This window comes from Ipomoea triloba, chromosome 4 (assembly GCF_003576645.1).
Source record: "Ipomoea triloba cultivar NCNSP0323 chromosome 4, ASM357664v1".
NCBI lineage: Eukaryota > Viridiplantae > Streptophyta > Magnoliopsida > Solanales > Convolvulaceae > Ipomoea > Ipomoea triloba.
In genome coordinates, this window is record NC_044919.1 from 15,146,564 (window position 1) to 15,153,938 (window position 7,375).

Here is a 7,375-nt window from a genome sequence, read left to right on the forward strand (position 1 = left end):
AATATTTTTGTAATTATCATCAATTTTACTATGCAAACTTAAATACTTAAATATGTAATCCTTAACGACTAAATTACTAAATATGAAAATCTTGTAAATTTTATAAAATTGAAGAAAAAAACTAAATTTTAAATCTAAATCTTAAAGCATTAAAAAGTGAATCATTAAACCAAATAAAATAAGAAATTAAGCCATAAATTCTAAAATCAAAACTCTAAGTTTAATGGTATTTTTGTAAGTGTAATATTTTAATATTAAATATGTAAAATGTTAATGTTAAATGTGCAAAATGTTAATTGTAAATGTGCAAATTTGAAAATTTTGAGAATTGCAGATTTTCTTTGAGAATGGTAGATTTTAGTATTCAAGTTTGTATAGTAAAATTGGTGATAATTACGAAAATGTCATTATTTTTTCTTTTTAATTTTTTTATATGATCAATCCGATTTTTTAAGCTGTAAGGTTGAGATTTTTTTATTTTTTTTCTTTGAAACAAGTTGAGATTGGTTTTTATTTCTCTCTTAAGGATTTATTCTCATTTGATCATATATATATATATATATATATATATATATATATAGGATCGTGTTCAAATGCGTACTGGCCGCCTAGGAGAGAAATGCGGACGAATCACAGCGCGCCACGTGTCCGGAATATAGTTGCACATAACGTTATAATTAGGTGCACGTATAGTTATAACTAGATGCACTTAGGTGCACCCAGATGCTACAAGGTAAATTACTTGCATTTTTAAGTGAAGATAGGTGCACACGTGCAAGTAAAATGTATTACAAGTGCAAGTGAATTGTACACTGAACATCAATACTAAGTGCACCTAATGTTATAACTAGGTGCACATTGGTTGCACCTAGGTGCATGAATGTTACCAAAGTAAATTACTTGCACAAGTGCAAGTAAAATGTATTGCAGATGCAAGTAAAATGTATTACAGGTGCAAGTGAATTGTACATTTAGTATCAATACTAAGTGCACCTACTGTTATAACTAGGTGCACCTAGTTATAACATTAGGTGCACCTAGGTTGCACCCAGGTACACGAATATTAACAACGTAAATTACTTGCATTTGTAAGTGAAAGTATTTGTGAAAGTAGGTGCATGAATATTAACAAGGTAAATTACTTGCACTTGTAAGTGAAAATATGTGCGAAAATATATGCACTTGCAAGTGAAACTAGGTGCACTTTTAAGTGAAACTAGGTGCACCAAAGTTCCAGTTATTTATGAAAATGCCACCGCGCCATTTTTTCAAAATTGCATCTGATTCGTTGATCTGGACACGTGGACGGTTGTAGAGCGTTCTCATTTCTTACCTGGGCGACGGTTCGCATGCGAGTGCAACCCTATATATATATATATATATATATATATATATATATATATAATTAGAATTAACTGAGAACTAGTAGTTTCGCGAGAACATGTGTGCTAATTTCACCTATCTATCTAAGATGATTAAGGGTTTAAATTTTTTGTTTTAAATGGTGACATTTATACAATCATTGACAATGTACTCATGATTTATAAGTCTAATAATAGCGCACTCACACGTGTAGATTATTAATTATTTGTAGATACACTATCCAACGTTTTCAAATGCTCCATTGTAATTACAAATATGTCACAATTTTCAACCATTGATCATCCTAGAATGAAATTAGACGTTAATTAATATTTATATGGAGGAGTCTTATTATGTGTATTCTTATTTTATTTTCTAATAATGTTTGATATATTGATCAATTATTGGTTCTAAATTAGAGAATACTTCCTAGTAGGTTACCCATCTTGTGATTGATGTAAGTCAAGCACGTTTAATCATAGAGTTATTTGGTTATTTGGTTGTTGTATCATAATTCAAACCAATTGGTAATAAGTAGGCGGACCGTGGACATTAATCATTTAACTACATTCCTCTATGGTAAATCACAACGTCATGTCTCGAATCGAGCAGGGGTTAAACTTGACTAACTCGGCTGACGCCCAACAGTTACATACCACATAATAGGGGTCTACATTTCCAAAAAGCATTAGTATTTTCATTTAATAGTATTATCATGTTATTTTCAAGTTGTCCTTGAAGAACAAGAATCCATTTTGTGTCAGTTGCACTCAAAAAATGTAGTAAACTCTTTCCTTTATTTATTGCTGAGTCTAAGAATTTTTTGAGACAGAATGTGACAATAGGAAACTATTGCTTTTTATTTTTATTTTTATCTTTTTGGTGTTTCTTAGTGAAGTACTGAAAGCCATGTTCATATAAAGTGGAGGACCACAAAATTTTAGCCCGGAGTGCATTTTGGTTTGCTCTTCCTGTCTAATAATTCTTCTATCATCTTGAAACCTTTCTTCATAAGGATGGCAAATTTACAAAATAAAAATAAATGCATGTTAACAAAATAGATGATAAAAGAGGGCAAGGAAACATAGTCGAGTTTGACAATTGCATTCTGAGAGTTTCACCTAATGTTCTTTGAGGGGCTAGGGCACTATACATTAGTCCTCTTAACTAATGAGTTGTTAAGTGATTGTAATTTATTTATCCACTATTTTGTCGAGTTGAGATATGGGGCTCTGGGACGAAGAAATTTCACCCTTTAGGCGAGAGATGATAAAAGAGACATTTTAGTTGACTTTTGATGTGCATGATATATTTAATGAAGACACGAAATTAAGAGGCTTTAAATGTGTTTTAGTAATAAATGGGTGGGCATTACTCGTTTATGATTAATAAGTTGCAAATGTACATGACAAGTTTATCAAAAAAAGAATAAGTTGCCAAGTAAACACATTTTAGTTGACTTTTGACGTGTATGATATATTTAATGAAGACACGAAATTAAGAGGCTTTAAATGTGTTCTAGTACTAAATGAGTGGACACTACTCGTTTATGAATAATAAGTTGCAAATGTACCTGAGAGGTTTATCAGAGAATTAGTTGCCAAGTAGACACATTTTAGTTCACTTTTGATGTGTATGATATATTTAATGAAGACACGAAATTAAGAGGCTTTAAATGTGTTCTAGTACTAAATGAGTGGACATTGCTCGTTTATGAATAACAAGTTGCAAATGTACCTGAGAGATTTATCAAATAATTTGTTGCCAAGTTGATACATTTTAGTTCACTTTTGACGTGTATGATATATTTAATGAAGACACGAAATTAAGAGTGTTTAAATGTGTTCTAGTAGTAAATGGGTGGATGATGCTCGTTTATGAATAACAAGATGCAAATGTACTTGAGAGGTAGCTCAATGACACTTCTGTGACTCTCTCAAATAAAAGGTCACGAGTTTGAATCTTAGTGAGGACATTGATTTTATTTTTCATGTTTTTTAATTTTTTAAATTTCCCCACTGGGGTACTTAAAAAAAAAAAAAAGATTAGCTAGTTTGATAGGTTACTGTTGTATTGCTATTAAGACATTTATATGACCAACATCGTACGTAGTTGGGGGGAAATAGATTTACAGTTGTTAACCTTCGCATGCTTTAATTTTATTGGTTCTTTACTTTAATCATATTGCCTCTAAACAATTAAATAAATAAATCAAATTTAGAAATTACTAAATGATTCATTCTTTTGTTTTAGTTTTGTTTTGTTTGTTTAAAAAAAATAATAATTTACGTACTTTCAGCTAAAAATATTCAGAAAATATTACTCCGTAATATTAGTTTTACTTAAATATTACTGTTTCTGGAGAAAAGAAGTAATAACTCATTAGAATTGAAATTTAATCTTCAATTATTGATCATATACAACTTGTTTTTAGGGAGTTTCACAACAGTTTATCATATCAATGTAAACAGCTATTACAACCACCTAGGACTGTCAAAGCGGGCCGGCCCGTCCCACTGTGGGCCTAAATTTTGGCGGGCTTTTGCGGGCCGGCCCACCAAGTCCGCGGGCTAGGATTACTACAACCTTAGCCCGTCCCATGCGGGTTGGCGGGCCATGGCCCGCGGGTCGGCCCGCGAGCTTTTAAAAAATATAAATAAATAAAATAAAAATTAAATATATATTATAATATATATATATATATATATATATATATATATATATATATATATATTATGTTAGGTTAGTATATAATATAGTATATATACATATAAACTTAGTGTTCTGTGCGTGTGTTCTGTGTATGCACAGAACACTAAGTTTGTATATTATATATTAGATATATATATAAATATTATATTATATATTATATATATTTTATAATAATAATAATTATTACTATTATTATTACACGTTGACACATGAAAAGTCTATTATGCCGATTGTTACCAGTATCTCCTGTATCAAGTGTTGTGGTGACAATACTTAAAGCCTTCTCCATTCACTTTGGGATTGTAATGAGTATAAAAAGATATTACTACGACACCTTAAAATTTTTTAAAAATAAATAAATAAATAGACGCACACACAAACACATAAATCTTAGCAATTGATCTAGTTCAAATCAATAGTCTAGAATGAAGAAATTTTTTTTAAGACGCGATAGTATTATTGTAATTTTGTTTAAGTTCATATGTTTCTTTTGGTCTTTGGGTGTATTATTTTTATTTTTCGAGTGCATATTTTTCAATTTTTCCTTCTAAACTTTTAAAAGTGTCAATTAAACCCTCAAACATGTCAAATTGAGGCAATGAAGTCCCAAAACAGGTAAATGACCTGTTATTATAGGTCATTTGTATCAGTTCGGCGACCGACAACAACTTCAGGCATTCGACGACGACTTCTTGTGACCGGCGACAACTGGTCGCCATCTCCGGCGGAAGGCAAGCAAAAGGTCGCCTTATATAGATTTCGTAAACTAACCAAAAACAAGAATCTATATATATATTAAAACAGAAGTGCTAGCTTTCCCGCTCATTTTAGTCCAAAAAATTTGAAATCGGTCAACATAATATTATATGATAATTCCTTATCAGAAATTCTAACTTTCCTTATCATTCCTTATTTATGGTTAAAATTGACAAAATATTAAAAATATGATTCAATTCCTTATTATAAATGGAAATTAATGAAATATTTTATTCAATTCCATTCCTGTATGGAAAGTAATAATTATTAAACAAAATTATAGTTATTATACCATGCAATTCAATTATGGTTCAAAATATTTTAATCTTGCGTATTTTTAATATATATATATATATATATATATATATATATATATATATATATATATATATCTATATATATATATATGGATTACTATATGATGTATATTATAGTATTCAAAAAAAATATTACTATATTATGTAAATGTACATAACTAAATTCCTCTCATGATAATATTCAAAAAAAATTCCAACAATCAAATTAATTACTATATTGTGTATATTATTGTATTCAAAAAAAGTATTACTATATTATGTTAATTTACGTAATTAAATTCCTCTCATGATAATATACCATGCAATTCAATTATGGTTCAAAATAGTGTCTCACATTTAAATATAATGTTATTAAATTAATTGAAATTCACATATTTAAGAATGATGCAGCACCTCGGGATCTATCAATTTAAAATGAAGAAGAAAAATATATAATAGAACTAAAAGAAATAACCTTTCAATAAATTAGTTAAAAACATATCAAAGACCTACAAATATTGAACCACAAAGTCTATTATGGACCGATTATTTAAATGATCGATGATCTAGAGGTTTTGATTGTGCTACATTTATGGGTTGGAAAATATTTAGAAACAAAACTAAATGATTCCATACATCTATTTACTATTTATGATAACAAACAAAAGTTTAAGGCAAAAACTTGTGTTGAGACCATCTCATAGGTCTCAATCCGTGAGACGTGTCAGATCTTTAATTAACAATGTCAAAGATCAAATTACTATATGATATATATATTATAGTATTAAAAAATATTACTATATTATGTTAATGTATGTAATTAAATTCCTCTCATGATAATATTTTAAAAAAAAAACTAAAAACTCGAACAATCAAATTACTATATGATGTATATAGTATTCAAAAAAAAAATATTACTATATTATGTTAATGTACAATAAAAAATCAAGCATTAGTTGAGATTGAGAAATTGTTGGAAAGATGTGGGAAGAGCCTACATGATTACAAACAAATGCCAATTCCAGATCTTGACTGTTTGGCCAGTTTGATGAATAGGTTGGTGTATGATGAGATGTGTTACGACAAAGTAGAACTTAAAGAAGAGCACAAAAAGTTGGTATCAAATCTAACACCTGAGCAACATGATGTCTACAACACAATAATGAATGATGTAAATTCAAATCAAGGAGGAGTTTTTTGTCTACGGTTATGGAGGAACTGGAAAGACATTTGTTTGGAGAACTCTGTCGGCAGCATTGAGATCAAAGGGAGAAATAATTCTTAATGTTGCTCCAAGTGGTATAGCTTCTCTATTATTACCCGGCGGAAGGACTGCGCATTCAAGGTTTGCGATTTCCCTAAACCTAAATGTGGATTCAACATGTAATATCAAACAAGGTAGCCATCTTGCAGAACTCATTATCAAGTGCAAACTTATAATTTGGGATGAAGCACCAATGATGCATAAGCATTGTTTTGAAGCACTTGATAGAAGTATGCGTGATGTATTGCGTTTTTGCAATCCAAAAAGTTTAGAGATGCTTTTAGGAGGGAAAACTATTGTATTTGGCAGAGACTTTCGACAAATTTTGCCAGTTATCCCAAAAGGAAGTAGACATGATATTGTTCATACAACAATAAATGCATATTACTTGTGGTCGTACTGTAAAGTGTTACGTCTGACAAAAAATATGCCACTTCAAAGCTCATCCTCAAATAGTGATTATGAAAAGCTAAAGCAATTTTCAGAATGAATTGCGAACATAGGAGATGGAGAAATTCGGGGCAAACAATTGGATGTGAAAACATTACTATTCCAAAAGAAAATTTGTTGAAATGTTCTGGAGATCCCATTGCAACTATTGTGGAAAGTACATATCCATCATACTCCAATATTTTTTATGATCCAACATACTTGGAAAAAAGGGCAATATTGGCTCCAACATTTGATGTGGTTGACTCTATCAATGAATATATGACTTCTTTAAACACATACGAAGGAAATACATATTTCAGCTTTGATAGTGCTTGCAAATCAGATTCAAATGTTGATCTATTAGCTGATGTGCACACGCTTGAATTTTTGAATGGGATCAAATGTTCTGGTGTGCCTAATCATGAACTCAGGCTGAATGTAGGTACTCCGGTTATTCTCTTGAGAAAATATTGACCACTCAGTTGGTTTGTGTAATGGGACAATGATGGTTATTACTAAACTTGGAAGTCATCTTTTAGAAGCAAAGGTCTTA